A 22665-nucleotide genomic window follows, 5' to 3' on the forward strand; every position below is an offset into this window, starting at 1 on the left:
TGGATGGAGGGAGGGCCGCTGTGATAGCTCAGTGGTTAGAGCATCGAACGCGTAATTCGAAGGTCGTAGGTTCGATTCCTGCTCACAGTTGGTAATTTTTTCATCCACTTTTCTTTCTTTTTATTTAAATTCTATTGGTTTTAATAACTTCCCCTGTACATTCCTTGGCATTACTGTCTGTTAGATCTCATTATATTGTGTTAAAACACGGAAAAACGAGCCCTTAGGTATACACTTCTTTCCCTTATTTCATTGAACGAGGGTCTCGTACTGGCAGACTTGGTGTGTTTAGGTTGTCTAAGAGGGACAATTAATCAGCTGCCCGCTCATAATAAGTTCACGTTCTACGTGACGCCAAACATGCGCATAAGAGTGTTCTCACACTCGTCGTTTGGCTTATAGATGGCGCTGACTGTCACTCCTACTTCTAAATTCACAGATAAACCCAAAAAAGTGGATGGAGGGAGGGCCGCTGTGATAGCTCAGTGGTTAGAGCATCGAACGCGTAATTCGAAGGTCGTAGGTTCGATTCCTGCTCACAGTTGGTAATTTTTTCATCCGCCTTTTCTTTCTTCTTATTTAAATTCTATTGGTTTTAATAACTTCCCCTGTACATTCCTTGGCATTACTGTCTGTTAGATCTCATTAATATTGTGTTAAAACACGGAAAAACGAGCCCTTAGGTATACACTTCTTTCCCTTATTTCATTGAACGAGGGTCTCGTACTGGCAGACTTGGTGTGTTTAGGTTGTATAAGAGGGACAATTAATCAGCTGCCCGCTCATAATAAGTTCACGTTCTACGTGACGCCAAACATGCGCATAAGAGTGTTCTCACACTCGTCGTTTGGCTTATAGATGGCGCTGACTGTCACTCCTACTTCTAAATTCACAGATAAACCCAAAAAAGTGGATGGAGGGAGGGCCGCTGTGATAGCTCAGTGGTTAGAGCATCGAACGCGTAATTCGAAGGTCGTAGGTTCGATTCCTGCTCACAGTTGGTAATTTTTTCATCCACTTTTCTTTCTTCTTATTTAAATTCTATTGGTTTTAATAACTTCCCCTGTACATTCCTTGGCATTACTGTCTGTTAGATCTCATTAATATTGTGTTAAAACACGGAAAAACGAGCCCTTAGGTATACACTTCTTTCCCTTATTTCATTGAACGAGGGTCTCGTACTGGCAGACTTGGTGTGTTTAGGTTGTATAAGAGGGACAATTAATCAGCTGCCCGCTCATAATAAGTTCACGTTCTACGTGACGCCAAACATGCGCATAAGAGTGTTCTCACACTCGTCGTTTGGCTTATAGATGGCGCTGACTGTCACTCCTACTTCTAAATTCACAGATAAACCCAAAAAAGTGGATGGAGGGAGGGCCGCTGTGATAGCTCAGTGGTTAGAGCATCGAACGCGTAATTCGAAGGTCGTAGGTTCGATTCCTGCTCACAGTTGGTAATTTTTTCATCCACTTTTCTTTCTTCTTATTTAAATTCTATTGGTTTTAATAACTTCCCCTGTACATTCCTTGGCATTACTGTCTGTTAGATCTTATTAATATTGTGTTAAAACACGGAAAAACGAGCCATTAGGTATACACTTCTTTCCCTTATATATATATATATATATATATATATATTGTAGTGAAGAAGAGGAGCTTCAGCGGCATTTCTCGGCGCATCAGGGGCATCGCCATCAGCATAAGCTCGTGCTTGCTGCGCTTGGCCGGACGCTGCTGACTGCTTCGCTTTCTGCGTTCTGCGCTGCACATAAACCCCGTTACAAGTGGTGGAGGTGCTGGGTTTCGATCAACCTGGAGCTTCGGAATCGCATTTTACCATCCATTATGCCTACCGACGCAAGCGCCGCTCCAACTCCTCCACCGGCACCGCCTACTGTTCTCTGCGCCGGTTCTCTGCGTCCGCGAGATCCCCCTGTCTTCTCAGGCACAGAAGACAAGGACGTTGACGACTGGATTTCAATGTACGAGCGAGTGAGTACTCACAACAAATGGGATGACACCGCCAAGTTGGCCTACGTCTCTTTCTACCTGTCGGACGTGGCCAAGCTGTGGTTTATAAACCACGAAGCGGAACTCCCTACCTGGTCGGTCTTCAAAACGAGCCTCACACAAGTTTTCGGGCGGCCTGAGGTACGCAAACGCCGTGCCGAACAACGCTTACATACTCGGTCCCAGCAGCTTGGTGAGAATTTCACAAGCTATATTGAGGACGTTCTGGACCTTTGCAAGCGAGTGAACGAGTCAATGTACGAAGAGCTTAAGATCAAGCATATCATGAAGGGCATTGAGGACGACGCTTTCCAAATGTTGCTTTCTAAGAGTCCTCGCACTGTCCTAGAACTGACCGAGTTATGCCAGAGTTTTGACGAGTTGCGCAGGCAACGTCTTTCCACCCGACGTCCCTCGGTGCTCGACGACTCTTCATCCAGCCTTTCCACTCTTGGCATAGGAGAAGACCATGCCCCTCTTCTCTCCGAGATCCAAGAGTTCATCCGCGCTGAGGTCGCTCGTCAGCTCTCTTTGATGTCCTGTGTACCCGATCAACCACGCAGATCGCCGTCTACAGTCCGCGACTTCATTCAAGACCAGGTCGCACAAGTTCTTTTTCCCGCCCGTGAACCACCCCCAGTCGCCGCACCTCTCACGTACGCCGAAGCCGTTGCTCGACCTCGACAGCCTGCGTTCCAGTCAGCGCCTATGTATTCGCCGCCGCCCTTTTCGCCGCCGACCTATTCACCGCCGACCTATTCACCGCCGCCTATGCCGATACCACCTCGGCCGCAGTTTTCTGCCCCCCAGCCGCAAGTCGGAGTCTACTCCGACCAATGGCGGACCTACGACAACCGTCCCATATGTTTTTCTTGTGGTGGTGCTGGCCACGTGGCACCTTATTGTCGTCGTCGCCAGGCTGCCCAGAACATTTGACGAATGCCCTCTTTCGACCCTCAGTTTTCGTCTACGCCTCCAAGCCCTCCTTCCTCTTCCTTTCCTTCTGATCGTCCACACGGCCCGACCCGCCGCTCCCCATCTCCACGTCGACGTTCGCTTTCCCCTATGCGTCGCCGTTCCGGACCCACCGACCAGGAAAACTAACGGCCGCAGTTCCCGAGGCACGAACTGCGTCCCCGTCGTCATGCACAAGTCCTCGCCCCTGTCCAGCTAACGTCATCGAAGTGTCAGTCGATGGTATCGTCGTCATGGCGCTTGTTGACACCGGAGCCGCTCTATCCGTCCTGTCCATCAACTTGTGCCGCAAACTCCGCAAAGTTCTGACGCCATTATCCGGCGTCTCTCTTAGAACGGCTAACGCACAAAATGTAACACCTCTCGCAGCCTGCACCACACGAGTCGTCATCGAAGGGATTGTGTGTATCGTCGAATTCGTAGTGCTGCCCTCGTGTTCCCATGACATGATACTCGGCTGGGACTTCCTTGCGAATAATAATGCCGTCATTGACTGCTGTCGCGCTGAACTTGAGCTATCTGCACTTCCTGATGTTGACCTTGTCGAAGCCTCCCTGCCGTGCTATAAACTGTTTGTTTCCGACGACACCACCGTACCACCGCGCTCTTCTCTGCTGGTGACTGTGTCGTGTGACGCTATTTCCGACGGTGATGTTTTATTTACGCCCTCTGCCCTGTTCATTCAACGCAAATGTTCTCCACTGCCCATTGCTCTCCTTACTCTCTACCATGGCGTCACGAAGACGCTCGTGTACAATACGCTAGAAGGGCCTTTATCTTTATTCTATGGTGAATGTCTCGGTTACGTGCATCCGATCGACGCCCGTCACATTTTTGACGCTCCATCTAGTTTACTTTCTACGGACCTCAGCGCACTCATTTCTGACTCTGTTGTTGACCAGTCACTCCTTGACGCTTTCCACCGCTCCATCGATATCGCAACGTCTTCGTCAGAACGAAGCCAGTTAGTGAACCTGCTGCAAAAGTTTCGTACTTCTTTTGACAGCCACGCTTCTGGCCTCAGTCGCACATCGAACATATCTCACAAGATTGACACAGGAAGCCATACGCCTCTACGGCAGCGCCCCTACCGAGTCTCAGCGTCGGAGCGCCGTGTTATTGACGACCAGGTTGCTGACATGCTCCAGCGGGGTATTGTACAGCCTTCTAACAGTCCGTGGGCGTCACCGGTCGTTCTTGTTAAGAAGAAGGACGGCTCCATTCGGTTCTGTGTGGACTATCGACGTTTAAACAAGATCACCCGCAAGGACGTTTACCCGTTACCTCGAACAGACGATGCCCTTGACTGTTTGCAGAGAGCAGAATACTTCTCTTCGCTGGATTTACGGTCTGGATACTGGCAAGTTCCTATGGAAGCATCTGACCGACCGAAAACAGCATTTGTCACACCTGATGGGTTATACGAGTTTACCGTTATGCCTTTCGGCCTTTGTAACGCTCCAGCCACTTTTGAAAGAATGATGGACGCTATTTTACGAGGCCTCAAGTGGAACACATGTTTATGCTACCTCGATGACGTAGTTGTCTTTTCCACCGATTTCGACACCCATTTAAATCGTCTCGAGCACGTCCTCACACGTCTCACCGACGCTGGCCTTCAACTCAACCTCAAGAAGTGTCGTTTTGGTGCTCGGCAGCTTACCATTCTTGGCCACGTCTTATCGCAGGACGGCATACTTCCCGACCCCGCCAAGCTTCGAGCAGTCGCCGATTTTCCGAAGCCAATGAACTTGAAGGAACTTAGAAGTTTTGTCGGCTTGTCGTCATACTTCCGACGCTTTATTAGAAATTTCGCTTCCATATGTGCGCCCCTTACGGACCTTCTTAGCGGCGACAAGGACCTTTCCACCTGGTCACCAGCATGCGACGATGCATTCACCAAATTACGCCACCTGCTGACTTCACCACCCATCCTTCGCCACAACGATCCTGCCGCTCCCAGGAAGTTCATACTGATGCCAGCGGTGTTGGACTTGGCACTGTGCTCGCGTTACGAAAGGCAGGGTTTGATGAATATGTCGTCGCCTACGCAAGCCGTACTTTGACGAAAGCCGAGGGTAACTACTCCGTGAACGAGAAAGAGTGTTAAGCTATTATTTGGGCCCTTGGAAAATTTCGCCCCTACCTGTATGGTCACGCATTCGACGTCGTCACTGACCACCACGCCTTTTGTTGGCTATCCACACTTAAAGACCATTCCGGACGACTTGCTCGCTGGGCGCTCAAACTTCAGGAATACGACATCCGCGTTATTTACAGATCTGGTCGTAAGCACAAGACGCCGACGCCCTTTCTCGCTCACCCATGTCGGATGAAGGTGTTTGCCTCTCTTCCCTCGAGCCTGAACTTGCGTCATCCGCCTTGCGCAACATGACGGTGGAACAAAGAAAGGATCCCTGGATCAGTGGCCTCATAAGCATTCTTTCTGATCTTCTCACTCCTTCGCCGTCTCGTGCTCTCCGCCGCCAGGCTAGCAACTTTTGCCTAAGGGATGATCTTCTTTATCGACGCAACTACCTTTCTGACGGTCGCAAGTGTCTCCTTGTGATACCCCGCCATCTTCGAGCTGCCATCTGCGAAGCTTTTCACGCGGACCCACAGTGCGCCCACGCAGGCCTCTTCAAGACATATGCTAGGCTTCGACTAAGATATTATTGGCGTGGCTTGTATAACTACGTGCGAAATTTCATTCGCTCGTGTGCTCAGTGCCAACGACAAAAGTTACCTCCCGGGCAAGTCTAACCGTCACAACCTCTTCTTTGTTCTAGTCGACCTTTTGATCGCGTCGGCATTGACATTTACGGACCACTACCATCAACACTAGCTGGTAATCGCTGGATTAATGTTGCGATAGACCATTTGACACGCTATGCCGAAACAGCCGCGCTGCCGACTGCCACAACCCGTGACGTTGGAACGTTTCTGTTGCAACGTTTCATTCGGCGTCATGGTGCCCCTCGCGAGCTCTTAAGTGACAGAGGCCGTGCTTTTCTTTCTGACGCCTTGAAGGCATTACTCTACAAATGCCGAATCGTGCACCACACAAGTACAGCGTACCACCCTCAAACAAATGGCATGACGGAGCGCTTCAACCGTACTCTTGGCAGTATGCTGTCGATGTACGTCGTCTCTGATCATTCAAATTGGGACGGAATTCTCCCGTTCGTCACCTACGCGTATAATACTGCCGTACAAGCTACTACTGGGTTTTTGCCATACTTTCTTTTGTACGGACGAGAACCTTCAAATACAGTAGACACTATTCTTCCATATAAACCTTATGAGTCCGAAAGTACAACTCTGTCCGAAGCTGCCCGACATGCTGAAGAATGCCGCCAGCTTGCCCGCTCTTTTTCTACCGAGGACCAGTGGCAGCAGCAATCCCGCCAGACTGGGGACCGTTCGGCTCCAAACTTTCCACCTGGTTCATTAGTATGGCTTCGGGCACCTGCTACCGCGCCTGGCCGCTCCGCAAAACTTCTTCCCAAATACATCGGGCCATACCGCGTTGTAGAGCAAACGTCACTCGTCAACTATATCGTGGAGCCCATCATCCCATCCACAGACCTACGCTACCGCGGCCGCGACACTGTCCACGTCTCTCGTCTCAAGCCATCTTACGACCCTATAGTCGTTTCTTCTCCCTAATCCGCCAGGATGGCGTCTTTTTGTGCGGAGGGCGATTGTAGTGAAGAAGAGAAGCTTCAGCGGCATTTCTTGGCGCATCAGGGGCATCGCCATCAGCATAAGCTCGTGTTTGCTGCGCTTGGCCGGACGCTGCTGACTGCTTCGCTTTCTGCGTTCTGCGCTGCAATTAAACCCCGTTACAATATATATATATATATATATATATATATATATATATATATATATATATATATATATATATACCGTCGTTGTCTCAAGGTACACCTTGAGACAACGGAAGCAGCGTGTTCTCAACAGCTGAGCCCCAAAATTGTCTTCTTCACTCTTGAGAGAAGCTAGAGGCCCACTACCTCGTGTTCACTAAATCCCCCAACATTGTTTTCATCCACATGTAGACATGCGTCATTTGCCTCCCTCTCAAAGAGCATCACGCTGATGCGAAGTCTGTAATGTAGTTTTTTTAGGGGTGAGGCTCTTTATAGCGGCACCCGTTCGTCCCTCGCAGCCGGTGTACTATGTAACAAGTATAACATTTTGACCTCCAAGGTGGTGCCGGTGAGAGATTTCTTCTGTGCGTTGTTGAACAATAAAAAATAATGCTCAATGTACATGCCGATGACTCCCAATGGGGAATTAGAGACAGGAGTATTCGGCTTTTAGTTATAGCGCACGCTCCGATCCCCATTAGCAGGCATTGACATGTACATTGAGCACTATCTTACGAGAAATGGTTGCTACGTTATACTCGCTGGGTGTGACCTCCTTATTTTTAGAAAGGTTTAGCGAGCGTTGAGCCGCAGTGTCATGAATACATTGAGCTAGTATTTACCATGATGAACTCGAGGTGGTTAAAGGTGGGAAGTAGATACGAAGCGCAAGCCGTAAGAAAGTGAAAGCCGAATTTTCCTGTCTCTCATTTCCCATTAGCCAGCCATTGGCATGTACACTGAGCATTATCTGACAGGAAAAGTTTGCTACGTTAAACTCGATGGGCGTAACTTACTTGGTTTTAGAAAGGTTTAGCGAGCGTTGGGCCGCAGTGCCATAAATACAGTGAACTAGCATATACCATGAACTCGAGGTGGTTAAAGGTGGGAAGTAGACCCGAAGCGCAAGCCGTATATAGGTGTGCGTGTGCCACCTCTCGTTTAGTCCTTGGAATGTCCGCTGGATGGCGGTGCTTCTATATGCGGAATATATAATGAAAAGATGCGAGATGGTGGTACTTGGAGTTTTCAATAGATGGACGAACGGACACACAGACAGATGCATGGATGGACGCATAAATGGACGCAGGGGCGGATGCATGGATGAACGCAGGGACGGACGCACGAACAGACTCACGCACGGACGGGCGAATGGACGCATGGATGGTCACACAGATGGACGCATGGACGGACGGAAGCAAGAACAAATGGATGGACGAATGCTACGCCCCACTCTCCATCATTCATTCCGTGGATATGCTGCCAATTTTTTTTTTCTCAAGAAAAGTTTCGCGCAATCACTCGCTGACGTAAGGCTTTATGCGGCGTACGTTAAAGAGTTGAGAATGGTGCTGGCGACGCCTTGTACTATACGAATTGTCGGGGACAACTTCGTAAGTGACATCACTCAATCGTCGCAGCACTAGGTGCGGTCCAAGGTATCTTTTTAAGAGCTTTCAAAAAAGCCCTCATTTCCGTACGGGCGTCCAAACCCATACTTTATCGCCAGTTTGGTAGACGACTGCTCTGCGGTGAGCGTTGTATCGGCCTGCATTGTACTCTTGCTGCTGGCTGATCCGTAAACGTGCAAATTGCCTAGCTTCTTCCGCGCGTTCCGTAAACGTGTCGCCGTCCGGGACGATGTCGCCGCCTTCGTGCGGTAACATTGAATCTAACTCTTCCCGCCCATGAACGAGGCTGAACGTAGTCATGCGGGTCGTTTCTTGCTTGGCCGTGTTGTATGCAAACGTTATTTAAGGCAAGATCTCATTCCAATTTTTGTGTTAAACGTGTACGTACATCGAAAGCATGTCTTCAATGGTTTCGTTTAGACGCTCTATTAGCCCGTTAGTTTGCTGTTGGTAGGCGGTGGTCTTACGATGCGTTGTTCTTGTTAAGATGTTTATTGGCGGACACTCGTTGATAATCCACGACAGCGACAGTCAATGCGGGGACCGACTCTCTGCACGAGCTGCTCTTCTTCTTATGACAAGGGCGACCCACTAGAAAGCACTGGAGAGGACGACCCACTGTTCCAAGGCTTTGCCACAACTACCCCGGGTACGAAAAGGGAGCCGCCTGGCGACCTAACAGGTGGTTACAATGAGCGGGTCATGGTAGGCCTTGAGGCGCTCCACGTTAACAATGTCGCGTCCTCTACGGCGCATGTCCGAAGATGGTTCGATTGGTTCAATCAAGTAGTTTACAGGGGAAGTGCATTTGACGACACGGTAGGGGCCTTCGTATTCGGGCAACAGTTTTGAAGATAGGCCAGTTGCAGTGGTAGGGATCGAGAGCCAGACGAGCGCTCCAGGGAGGAACGTGGGCGCAGTAGTGCTGGCGTCAGCGCGAATGCTTTTTTGCCGCTCTTGATCATGCGCAGTAAAGGTCTTTGCAAGCTCACGACACTCTTCAGCAAGCTTGGCTGTAGCAGAAATAGGCGCCCACTCAGACGGATCTTGCTTGTACGGAAGTATCGTGTCGATGGTGTGCGACGGGTGCCTTCCATATAATAAAAAGAAAGGTGAAAAGCCAGTGGTACTCTGAGGGGCCGTATTATATGCGTAGGTGACGAAGGGTAGAATGGAATCCCAATTTGTGTGATCGGCGGCGACGTACTTGGAGAGCATGTCGCCGAGCGTACGGTTGAAGCGTTCGGTGAGGCCATTTGTCTGCGGGTGGTAAGCAGCAGTTTTCCGGTGAACAACGTTCCACTCTTTAAGAATGGCTTCAACGACTTCAGACAGGAAGACGCGGCCTTGGTCACTGAGCAGTTCCTGGGGTGGACCGTGTCGCAAAATGAACTGGTGGAGCAGAAAGGAGGCCACATCGCTCGCTGTAGCCGCGGGGAGAGCGGCCGTTTCGGCATATCGCGTGAGGTGGTCCACAGCGACAATGGCTTAGCGGTTACCAGCCAACGTCAGTGGATGTGGCCCATACAAATCGATGCCAACGCGCCCAAAGGGCCTGGCAGGGCAAGGTAGAGGTTGCAGACCTACCGGTGACAGGTGCGTTGAAGCTTTTCGACGCGGACAATCTATGCAGAAACGAACGAATTTCTGCACGTAGCGGTACATGCCGCGCCAAAAGTACCGTTGGCGAATGCGGTGGTAAGTCTTCGATACCTCGGAGTGCGCACATTGCGGATCTTTATGAAATAACTCGCATGTGTCAGAGCGCATACTGCGAGGTATGAATAGTAGCCACTGGCGGCCGTCACCGTTGTAATTACGCCTGTGGAGGAGGTCGTCGCGAACGGCGAAATGGTGGGCTTGACGACGCAACGCGCGAGTGGATGGAGTGGATGGATCAGCCAGCAAGTCTATCAGTGAGGCGATCCATTGATCCTTGCGCTGTTCAGCAGCAATGGTATGAATGCTAATGGAAGAAATGGCAAGGTGAGACGCTGAGTTGTGGGCATTGTCGTCAGGCAAGGGAGAGCGTGACAGGGCGTCGGCGTCAGCATGTTGCCTTCCATTGCGGTACAGCACGCGGATGTCGTAGTCTTGCAGGCGGAGTGCCCACCGGGCGAGACGGCCTGAGGGATCTTTCAATGACGACAACCAGCATAGTGCGTGATGGTCGGTGATAACATCAAACGGACGACCATACAAATAAGGTCGGAACTTTGTAAGGGCCCAGACGATTGCCAAACATTCCTTCTCGGTGACGGCGTAATTAGTCTCGGCCTTAGTAAGCGTACGGCTTGCATACGCCACGACATATTCCAGAAACCTTGATTTGCGCTGCGCAAGGACAGCGCCAAGGCCGACACCATTGGCATCCGTGTGTACCTCTGTAGGGGCCGTAGGGTCGTAGTGGCGGAGTATGGGAGGCGACGTCAACAAACGACGGAGCGTTGTGAAAGCGTCGTCGCACTGCGATGACCGCGAATGGAGAGGCCCGTTACTTCCGAAGAGCTTCGTCAGCGGTGATATGATAGTCGCGAAGTTTCGAATGAAGCGCCGAAAGTAGGAACACAGCCCTACGAAACTGCGCAGTTCCTTGACGGATGTGGGCTTGGAGAACTCGGCCACGGCCCGAAGTTTAGCTGGATCAGGGTAGAATTTTGTCCTTGGACATGACGTAGCCGAGTATTGTCAGCTGCCGAGCTGCAAATCGGCACTTCTTTAGGTTCAGTTGCAGACTGGCGTCACGCAGACGCGTTCAAACATGCCGTAGGCGTTGAAGATGCGTCGAGAAATCTGGAGTGAAAACGACGACGTCATCGAGGCAGCACAGGCACGTGTGCCATTTCTGGTCACGCAGAACAGTATCCATCTTGCGCTCAAAGGTTGCGGGCGCATCGCACAGCCCAAACGGCATGACGTTGAATTCGTACAAGCCATCGGGGGTGACAAAAGCGGTCATCGGTCGAGCGTCCTCGGCCATAGGTACTTGCCAGTACCCTGAGAGCAAATCGAGGGATGAAACGAATTCTGCTCCTTGCAGGCTGTCAATCGCGTCATCTACCAGCGGTAGTGGGTACACGTCCTTACGAGTGATCTTGTTGAGGCGTCGGGAGTCCACACAGAACCACACAGAACCGTTCTTCTTTGTGACGAGAACGACAGGAGACGCCCAGGGGCTGCTAGAGGGTCGAGTAACATCACGGTGAAGCATGTCCTCGACATGCTCGTTGATTACATGGCGTTCTGTGGGAGATACGCGATACGGACGTTGCCGCAGTGGTGGCTGTGTGCCTGTGTCGATGCGATGCGTAACGGTGGATGTGCGGCCGAGAGAATGTTGGGCGACATCAAAAGAAGACCGGAATTCTTCCAATAGGCCCAGAAACTGGGAACGCTGGCCTGGCGTAAGGTTGTCTGGAATGGAGGGACCGAATACATCATCGGATGATGAAGCAGATGTCGAAACACCACTAAGCGTACTGTAATTTGAGCAGTGCTTGTCATCGTGTTGATCCATAACTTGTTCGTCTTCGATGGGTTCCACTGTGCCGAGACATTCCCCTCGCACCAACGTAACGCTGTACGGGGATGAGTTCACTACAAAAATAGTGGTGCTGCCGTGAGTGAGTTGCACGGTCACGAAAGGAACCAGCAAGCCTTTTCTGAGGAAAACACGATGCGATGGCGAGAGGATTGCAGTGGTGTCAGAAAGGCTTGCGCAGTAGACCTACGCCGTCGCGGACGAATTTGCAGGCACTTGGGTGTAATCTCTGATGAATAACTTGCTTGCAGCAGATGGACTGTCGGCTGGCCTCAAAGAAGAGAATTGTGTGAGTTCTATTTCAGTTGCTGCGCAATGAATGACGGCGTCATGGCGGGAGAGAAAATCCCATCCTAGGATGACGTCGTGGGAGCATGAAGGAATTATGATGAATTCGACCACACACATCACGTCCTGAATCTTAAGGCGGGCTGTGCACATCGCTGTAGGGTGAATGCTTTGGGCGCTGGCTGTACGGAGGAAGAGCCCGGAGAGTGGTGTGGTCACTTTGCGCAGTATTCGGCTAAGTTTTGCGTCCATGACTGATACGGCGGCTTCAGTATCTATAAGGGCAGATGCACGAACGCCATCCACAAGCACGTCTATCACATTCGATGGGCTTTCCTGAGGGCTTCCACAGTTCGACAGCGTCGCAGCCCTTGCCTCGTAGACTGCGACGATTAGTTTTCCTGGTCGCCCTCGAGTGGACATGGCCGCTTCTGCGACAGTGAGCGACGTCGCGGAGATGGTGAACGGCGGGTGGACGGAGCGGGGCGGGACGACGGTGACATGGGCGGCGGTTGGTCATAAGAGCGGCTTGATTGGCTTGGAAAGTTAGAGGCGACCTGTCGTTGCTGCACACGATTACAATAGCGTGCTACGTGACTGACGCGACCAAAAGCAAAGCAGATGGGGCGATTGTCAGCAGTGCGCCATCTGTTCGCGGGTCCCATCCATGTCGTAAAACGCGATGGGCGAGCCGGCTTCTGATATGAGTGCATGGTGGGCGGCACTCGGGGCACGTGGGTGACGTCGGCGTATGTAGGCGACACAGTTTCTCCGAATGCCTGGGGCCTCGCGGTGGTGTCGGTGTAACTTAGGGAGCAATTCACAAAAATCGGTGGGGGTGGCCTGGCTACAACTTGGGCGTAGCTGAGTGGCGCAGATACAGGAGGCGGCTGGTGGTATTCAGGAACGACCTCCGCCGCGATTTCCTGCTGAATGGCTCAGCGGAGCGGAGGTAGAAGTGTACTTGATGGCTGCTGAGCATGTTGCGGCGGAGCAAAAGCCAGTAAAGAGACCTGGCGGACAACTTCCTCATGCACGAATGACTTGATTTCGGCGAGCAAGGTTGTGTGGTCAGGAACTGCTGACAAAGCCGAAAGACCAGCATCACGTAGTGGCGGTCGACGGGTCATCAAGCGCTGCCGCCGAAGCTCGTCGTAACTTTGGCATAATCTAATGACTTCTGCCACAGTGCGAGAGTTCTTGGCCATGAGCATGGAGAAGGCATCGTCGGCGATGCCTTTTAGAATTTGCGCAATTTTGTCAGCCTCTGACATGTTCAGGTCGACTTTCTTGCACAAATCAAGGATGTCCTCCATGTAACTTGTGAAGGACTCGCCGGTCTGCTGTGCTCGTTCACGTAAACGCTGTTCGGCTTGCAGTTTACGAACGGCAGGACGGCCGAACACGTCGACGACAGCGGTCTTAAAAGCGTACCAAGTCGGGAAATCAGATGCGTGGTTGTTGTACCACATTCCGGCCACACCTGCGAGGTATAAAAACAGGTTACCGAGTTTAGCTGCCTCGTCCCAATGATTGGGGACGCTCAGGCGTTCATACATGGCGAGCCAATCCTCGACGTCGGTGCCATCCGCGCCGGTGAAGACAGGAGGGTTGCGGATGCGAAGACACCGGGACATGGCGTCGGCGTAGGAGGGAGCGTTTGCTGAGCGGCGTCCTGGTGCATGGTAGAAGGCACGGTACGGGATCGAAGCTCCAAGGGCATCAAATGCGAACCGAAGATGTTTGAAGGGCCCAGCACCCTCCACCAAATTGTTAAGACGTTTATTGGCGGACACTCGCTGATAATTCACGACAGCAACAGCCAATGCGGGGAGCGACTCTCTGCACGAGCTGCTCTTCTTCTTATGAAAAAGGCGACCCACTAGAAGGCACTGGAGAGGACGACCCACTGTTCGAAGGCTTTGTCACATTCCACTTAGCCTCAAGACATGGTCCAAAAGAGCTGCCGTAAACGCGGTTCCTCTGTCTGTGATTACAAGGGTTGGTGCACCATGCCTCACTGCAATATCCTCGATGAAAAATCTTGCCACCTCTGCTGCCGTACCTCTCTGGATAGTCTCTGTCTCGGCATAACGGGTCAGATAATCCGTCGCGACGATAACCCACTGGTTGCTTGCAGTAGAAGTAGGTAGTGGGCCCAAAATGTCCATGCCGATATGATGGAATGGAGTCGTTGGGACCCGTACGGGTTGCAGGAGGCCAGCTGGTTTAGTCGATGGGGACTTGCGTCGCTGACAGTCAATACAGGTACGAACGTGGTGTTTCACGGCTGTGGTTAGTTTTGGTCTGTAATACATTTGCTGTACCCTGGCCAAAATTCTCGTGTAACCCAAGTGACCAGATGTAGCCTCGTCGTGGCATGCTTCCAGTACTTCAGTGCGAAGGGCTGCTGGGATGACGAGCAGATAGACAGATCCCGTCGACGAAAAATTTATTTAATAGAGTACTCCACCCCGCAAACAAAAGAATGACAACACTCCTGCGAAAACTCTTGGCGCCTTTTGAGATCTGCCATCCAAGTAGGTAATTAAGCCAAGCAACTCTTCGTCGTCACGTTGTTGCTGCGCAATGGCGGTCGTATCGAGGACACCGAGAAAGGATGTCTTCTCATCATTGGGTAGGGTTGCCGATTCAATTGGTGAGCGCGACAAACAGTCGCTGTCCATATGTTGCTTCCTTGCCCCGCCGCGGTGGTCCAGTGGCTAAGGTACTCGGCTGCTGACCCGCAGGTCGCGGTTTCGAATCCCGGCTGCGGCGGCTGCATTTCCTATGGAGGCGGAAATGTTGTAGGCCCGTGTGCTCAGATTTGGGTGCACGTTAAAGAACCCCAGGTGGTCAAAAATTTCCGGAGCCCTCCACTACGGCGTCTCTCATAATCAAATGGTGGTTTTGGGACGTTAAACCCCACATATCAAATCAATTATGTTGCTTCCCTGACTTATGTACGACTGCCATATAAAACTCCTGCAGCCTGAGACTCCAACGTGCCAATCGGCCGGTAGGGTCTTTAAGATTTGTTAACCAACACAATGAGTGGTGGTCGCAAATTACTTTGAAGGGGCGGCAATATAAATACGGACAAAATTTTGTAACCACCCATACTATGGCGAGACATTCCTTCTCAGTCATGAAGTAATTAGCCGCAGCGCGTGTTAACGTTCTGCTTGCGTAAGCGATTACCTTTTCTGTGCGCTCTTGCTGCTGCACAAGCACAGCTCCCAGAGCAACATTGCTAGCATCGGTTTGAAGCACCGTAGGGGCTCTCTCGTCAAAGTAGTCAAGCACTGGAGGTGTTTGTAGTCGCTGGCGAAGATCATTAAAAGTAGCTTCCTCTTTGTTATTCTACTCAAAGGTGACGTCTTCTACCGTGAGGTGAGTCAACGGTGCTTCTATGCGTGAGAAGTCCGTGATAAATTGTCGGTAATATGCACAGAGGCCGAGAAAACGTCTGACAGCCTTTTTATCGGTTGGCATAGGGAACAGTTCTACGGCTGCATATTTTCAAGATCGGAACGAACACCTGCACGACTGACGATATGACCAATAAATTGCAGCTCTTCCTAACAAAAGTCGCATTTCTCAGGATTCAACGTCAGGCCTACCGATGGTATGGCTCGTGAGACCACTTCAAGCCTTTCAAGGTGCTCGTCAAATGTTGTGGAGAACACTGTGACGTTGCCCAGTTATACTAAGCAGGTTTCCCACTTCAACCCAGAAAGCACAGTATCCATAACTCTTTGAAAGTTAGCAGGCGCTAAGCACAAACCGAATGGCAAGACCTTAAGTTCATATAATCCATCTGGTGTTACAAAAGCACATTTCTCGCGGTGTCTTGTGTCCACCTCAATTTGCCAATATCCACTCCGCAAGTCCATTGAAGGGAAGTATCGATCTCGTCGAAGTCTGTCGAGAGAGTCGTCTATACGCGGTAGTGGATATACGTTTTCCTTGGTCACCTGATTTAGCTTCTGATAATCCACGTAGAAGCGCAGGCTGCCGTCCTTCTTCTTAACGAGGACTACAGGCGATGCCCAGGGGCTTTGTGAAGGCCGAATGACGTCATCCTCAAGCAATCTGTCTGCCTGCTGTTGTATCGCTTCACGTTCTTTTGAAGCCACGTGACAAGGGTTCTGGTGAATATGTCTTGCCGTTTCTTCATTAATTATTCGATGCTTGGTTAGAGACGTGCGGCCAACCCTTGATGTTGTTGAAAAGCAGTCTTGAATTTTGCGAGTAGCTCAAGGAGTCTGCGTCGATCGTCTTTCAGCAAAGTAAAGCTAACGTCCAGAACATGCGCTGAATCAAGGTTTAGCGACTCGTCGACTACGGCCATACAGCCTTCAGTATCTAATACATCTTCAAAGTAAGCGACAGCCGTTCCTTTTGGAAGTTGCCGGCACTCAGCGCTTAAGTTGGTCAGCAGCAAGTACGTGCGTTCAGCAGCAACTCTGACGATACCTTGCGCGACGCAAATACCGTGGGTGAAGAGCAGCGAGCTCATTTGGCCTGCAACTATTTCGGCGTCAAACTAAGCAGAGGCGGCCACAGAAACAAGCATGCATGACCTAGGAGGGAGGACTGCGTCGTCATCAGTAAGAGGCAGTTGTTTTGGTCGTGCCTCTGGAGAATTGGGTAAGCCCAAACTATTGCAAAACGTAACCAAGCTCTCTGATATGTTGATGACGGTGCAATATTACCGTAAAAAATCCACACCAAGAATTACATCTCTGCAGCATGTGGCGATAACGACGAATGACGCAGTGAAAAGAGAACCTCTGATGTCAATTCTTGTGGTACATCTTCCAGAGGGCATCAATAACTGGCCCTTTGATATTCTTATACGAGGGCCCGTCCACGGCTTATTCTCTTTTGTGAGGCTGTCGGCGAGGTCCTGACTGATAATGGAGAATTCGGCACCAGTTTCGACTAAAGCTGTCAGTATCTGGCCGTCAACAAGAACACTAAGGTCGAAAGTCACAATTTCTTCGTTGTCACGGCCTATCGGCTGTACGGCGTCATACGATAGGGGCTTCTTTCGTCATCTATATGACCTGCAATCTTGTCCCCGAAGATCACCGCCCTCAGTTTGCCCAGCAATGGGCGAGGTGACCTTTTTGTGTTAAGGTCCGCGTAGGTGCTGCGACGCGACAAAGGCAAACGCGCGGGAGACGGAGAGCGGGATCGACGTCTCAAACGAGAAGAGTGAGTAGGTATTGCCTCCTCTGCAGTGGTACAGTTGTCCTCAAAGTGAGAAGGGGCTTAATAGAAAGAGGTGTCATCACGGCGTGGAGTGTATTCGTGGCTGGCAAGTCGACCGTCAAATCAAGGTTGATGAGGACGGAATGTATCACCTCGATGCCAGTAATGACGGGCAATATGGCCTGCACGTCCGCAGTGAAAGCATAGTGGACGTCTGTCTACTGTGCGCCATGCATCTGTTTTTCGAGTCAGTGGACGTCTGAGCATCTCCCCTGGCGTCGATGCCCATGGGGTGGTGGTGGACGGCTGGGTGTATGGCTGTACCGTGGGTGGTTGATGCAGTGTCTGCTCTTACGGCGGAGACCAACGGACCATGGGCACCTGGTGGCACAGCGTTGGCATAGCCGGTGGTGTATATCGGAGAGCGGCAGTGCAGCTTATAGGACGTTCCTGAGCATCAGGACCAGCCGTAGACAACGCTTGGTGGATTTCGTCGCGTACGACTTCAGCGACCGACGCGATGGGATTTCCAGCAGCCAGAGTACGTAACCTTTGCAGTTCTTTGCGAACAATCTCCCTAATCAAGTCTCGCAAGGAGCTCTGACTCGCAAACAACAGTACTGAAAGTTGGGCGAGTTGGTACTCATTCATGACTTCTTTGCGCAAACACGTACACGGACACAAAGAAAAGAGGCAAACAACATGGGCGCAAACTCACAACTGGTTTATTTTGAACAACGAACTGTACTTATATCTTCACGTAGCCCACACGCCCCACCATCGGTGGATTCAGGAACAACCGCGATAACCTAAAGAAATCTTATTCAGTGCCACGTCAAGATAAGAACCACTACACAACAAAAATTGAAGAGTTCACGCATCTGCAGACGGAATGTTGCACGTGCCTTTACCATAAAGGCACGTGCAAACTCACAACTGGTTTACCATAAACCAGTTGTGAGTTTGCGCCCATGTTGTTTGCCTCTTTTCCTTGTGCGTGTACGTGTTTGCGCGAAGAAGGCATGAATGAACTCGCAGACGTCATGGCCATAGCATTGATTGGGACGCCCACGATATTATTGAGATCTAACAGACAATAATACCAAGGAATGTATAGGGGAAGTTATTAGAACAAATGTATTGTAAATAGAAAGAAAGAGAAGTGGGTTAAAAATAACTTGCCGTCAACAGGAATCAAACCTACGACCTTCGTTTAATGAGTTAGATGCTCTACAACTGAGCTATCACGACGGCTATGCCCCCCAGCCACTTTATTGGGTTTATATGTGAATTTAAACGTGGGAGTTTAAGCCAGCGCCACCTGTAGCCATGGCGGCGAGTGCAACACCCTCTTTTTATGAGCCTGTATGGCGTAACGTAGCACGTGAACTTATTACGAGCTGAAAGCTGACCAATAGCCCATCGTATACAACCTAACGGCACCAAGTCTGCCAGTACGAGACCCTCGTCAATGAACAAGTGAAAGAAGTGTACACCGAAGGGCTCGTTTTTTACGTGTTTTGACACAACATTAATGCGTGGTATGTGGTCGTGTTCATATGTGAAACGTGTGTCAGGATTAGTATGTTTTCACCAGTCATATATTCCGTCATCTATTGACGTCACGTGACACAAAATTTGGTATATGTGGAGCAAAACGACAGCGAGCACATCATGAAGGGCCAATATACTGCAATGTAGCGCTAACGCGCGTGCACGCTGGACACATCGACGCTACGTTAGCAAAACGCGAGCACTCTATAGTCTGACGCCAGGCATGACCCGCTGCCGTCGGCGCAGCGCGACCACAACCGGTGCGAAATGCAACATGCAGCATTTCGCGCTGATGTTGCCCAGACAAAAGTGCGTCTCCCTCTTTTCGTGACGGAGGGACATCGGACGCGCTGAAATGCGCATGCGCCAAAGCAACCCAACGCGGCGCACGCATGCGAGTATATGGCAGGACCATTGCCTGGCGTGGCAACGCCGGCATCACACAACGAAATGAATGCCACTGAGCACGCGCACCGCGTCTCGTCGAAATGTATTGGCGCCTTGACTGTGGCATGTAGTCATATTCTGACATAACACGCATCTCATGTTTATTATGTTTGCACCAGTCGCAGACTTTCGTCATACATTGACACACGTAATACCAAATTTGGTATGTGCGAAGCTAGTGAAACTGCCGCGAGCGCATCATGAGTGTGGCATGTAGTCATGTTGTTAAATGACACGCATCTCGTGATTATCATGCTTTGATGTTTCATTTACCTATGTCGTCCATTCGCGTTGCGTAATATCGAGTTTGGTACATGTGAGGTCTGGCGTTGCAGGCTAGGGGAGTGAGTCTTCTTTGTCGCAAAAGGGTGCGCTTCCCACAGAGCCGTTCCTCAGGAGACGATAATCCCAGCGTAAGGACACCCGTTTAGTAAGAAGACCGCCGTTGGTCACCGCTTTTAAAAACCAGCTAGACGGTCCTCGGCCAGCAGAGTGCCAGCGGGTGACGTGAGAATATCCGGTATATCGACACCCATCCATCTGTACTGGAGTTCCCGGGACGGCTGTCACGCTCGACAGCGTAGTCATCTCGAAGTAATGGCATGGGCCCGCAGCGGAACGGCGCCACCATCGTGTGCGTTTGCATAGTTCGCGGAACGTCTTTTGTAGGCCGGTCCTTTCATCTCTCTCTCTCAGACCGAGAGGTCGAGTGCTTAAGAGAGCGAGAGGAGAGGCCGGCAACAACTGTCTTCAGTCTGTATAATAAACGGAGTGAATTCTTTTGGTTGGCCGCGAAGAGAATTGGGAGGGGCAACCAAGGGGTTAAAACCGGTCTCCCGTTACCTCATGGTCGTTCTGGTTGCAGAAAACAGTGCTCTGCACCAGCGGCTCTGCCTAGAAAACATGCGACGGTTCCAAGGTTGAAGAGTCTTGTAAATTTGTACGTAGGTTCCTGTACACAAAGTCGTGTTGTTGCAACGTATTGAAAGACACTGGTCTCCAACCTTCGCAAGCAGCAGCAGCCGCGAAAAGACAAGACAGACACCATGCAGCCAACCTTCCACTCCCTTCGATAGCAACAGCTGCTACGCAGCTGAGAGAGCGATGCTCAAGGGAATACAAGGAGTAAGTAGAAGGTTGAGTTTTACTATACATGTGAAGCTAGTGAAACGGCCGCGAGCGCATCATGAGCGTAGCATGCAGTCATGTTGTTACATGACACGCATCTCATTTTTAACATGTTTGCAACAGTATCAAAACTTCGTCTTCCATTCCCCTCTCGTAATACCAAACTTGGTATAAGTGAAGCTAGCGAAACTGCCGTCAACGCATGATGATTTTTGCATGCAGTAATATTGTTACAAGACACGCATATCATGAATAACATGTTTTACCAGTCACATATCTTTGGCAACCATTCACGTACCGTAATACCAAATTTGGTATGTGTCACGCGAGCTAAATGGCCGCGAACGCATCATGAGCGTTGCATGTATTCATGTTGTTGCATAATACGCATGTCATGATTTTCATATTAGGGTCTGTCGCTTGTGCTAGCCATGTAATAATGTCATATAATACCAGTTTTGCATCATGCCGCGTGAACGGAACATCCACAATTGCTGCGGCACCATAAAATGTAAATTATGACATTCATGGCTTATATATCATGATTTTCATGTTCTGACTTGTCTAATATGTTCTTATTATAGTCATAATATGCCATACCAAGTTTGGTATCGTTACCATTATTGAAACGGTTAGGAGAGCTTAAATTCGTAGGCGGCTAGATAGATAGATAGATAGATAGATAGATAGATAGATAGATAGATAGATAGACAGATAGATAGATAGATAGATAGATAGATAGATAGATAGATAGTTGGATAGATAGATAAATAGATAGATAGATAGATAGATAGATATGCTCCAAGTCGCGGAAGTTTGCTAAGAAAGGTTTCGCATTTATTAAAGAAGCAGACTTACGAATATTGGATCCTTTTTGTAATCTACCTTTCGGCCATAGCCGGGCCTCCGTCAGCGTGAACAGAAATACGAGTGTACGTCCGCTTTTAACGGCAGGCATGGACACGTGAGTACAAAATACGTGCGATCAGCATATGAGTGTTCCGAAAATTTGAAACCAACCACGTTTTAAAGCAAACAAATTTTAAGCTACCAATAAATTGTAATACAAAGACAAAATCATGGGCACAAAAATGCATGTTTTACAATGACCATTGACGACGATTATCATGCATAAAATCAAATATATCTGATAAATTAAAGAATACACCAGGGATGTTTTTTTATATATTTTGCAAAAATGCGGACGTCAGGGCACCGTAGAAAGGCATCACACTTTGCCCACACATTAGTAATGCCAGATAACACACTATTGATTTTATGGTTGAAGGAAGATTCTCGAACGTCGCGATCATGGGGCGATTCGAAGCCTGATTCCAATAGCGTTACCATAATCTTGTCAAAAGACTGACCTGGTAGATAAACATGCTTGGACATTGAGAGAGATGTGGGAAACTATCCACGAGTGATTTGTGGTTGTTGAAAGGGATACGAAAGGATGTTTCGGTTGGACCGATGTATTGCATGTGGCAGATTGAGAACTTAAGTAAGTAAATGATTATGCTGCTATCGCAGTTCAAGTCCCCGTTAAGCTTAAGTGAAACGTTATGTGCCGTGCTTTTAGCAACAGCCGAATTGGTCATCTGCGCGCAAACTTTACATCATGGTTTGTTACACGGGTGACAACCAACAGGAGCAATGAATCTAGTCTTGGAAGAAGTTAAAGTGTCACGCAAGTTCCTTGATCTCCGATATACAAATCGCAGTGATTCAGTAAAAATGTGCTTAAGTCAATCACTCTGGCCAATAAGTTGTTTTGATTTCTGAGTATATGCGACACGTTAAGAATAGATGCGGAATCCGTTAAAGCGAGGTTGGTTCGACAAGGCGGCGCTAATCGCTTGTCCTTATTGATGAGCTTTTAATGGTCAATACAACTAGTCCGCCAGAAAGCATCGTCGAGTATTTGGGAAGGATACTGTTCTTCGGTTAATGCTTTAAGAGCTGGTCACAGTTGCGAGTGAATTTCCTGTTGTCCAAACAAACTCTTTTGAAACGGCTAGCTTGTCTATTGGGGATACCTGTTTTGCAATGTTTGACATGGCTGCTTTTAAGATAAAGATATCTTTTTCGGTCAGTGATAAGGTCATGCAAAGGTTCGTCCTTTGTTTACCATTGCTATTTCGCGTCGATGACATTACCCAGATGACACTGCGTCTCGCTCTCTTTGTGATGGAGGGACACCGGCACGCTGA

The 22665-nt window shown here is 49.8% G+C and overlaps 4 non-coding genes across 4 annotated transcripts; all 4 read left to right on the top strand.

Annotated features, from left to right (window-relative positions):
• Positions 1 to 17: 17 nt before the first annotated feature.
• On the top strand, positions 18 to 90 carry TRNAT-CGU (transfer RNA threonine (anticodon CGU)). The gene has a single exon. It is a non-coding gene; the product is annotated as a tRNA-Thr (tRNA).
• Positions 91 to 471: 381 nt separating this feature from the next.
• On the top strand, positions 472 to 544 carry TRNAT-CGU (transfer RNA threonine (anticodon CGU)). Its single transcript has one exon. It is a non-coding gene; the product is annotated as a tRNA-Thr (tRNA).
• Positions 545 to 927: 383 nt separating this feature from the next.
• On the top strand, positions 928 to 1000 carry TRNAT-CGU (transfer RNA threonine (anticodon CGU)). Its single transcript has one exon. It is a non-coding gene; the product is annotated as a tRNA-Thr (tRNA).
• A 382-nt stretch (positions 1001 to 1382) lies between these two features.
• Positions 1383 to 1455, top strand: TRNAT-CGU (transfer RNA threonine (anticodon CGU)). Its single transcript has one exon. It is a non-coding gene; the product is annotated as a tRNA-Thr (tRNA).
• The last annotated feature ends 21210 nt before the right edge of the window (positions 1456 to 22665 follow it).

The sequence above is a fragment of the Rhipicephalus microplus genome, unplaced genomic scaffold, assembly GCF_043290135.1.
Source record: "Rhipicephalus microplus isolate Deutch F79 unplaced genomic scaffold, USDA_Rmic scaffold_15, whole genome shotgun sequence".
NCBI lineage: Eukaryota > Metazoa > Arthropoda > Arachnida > Ixodida > Ixodidae > Rhipicephalus > Rhipicephalus microplus.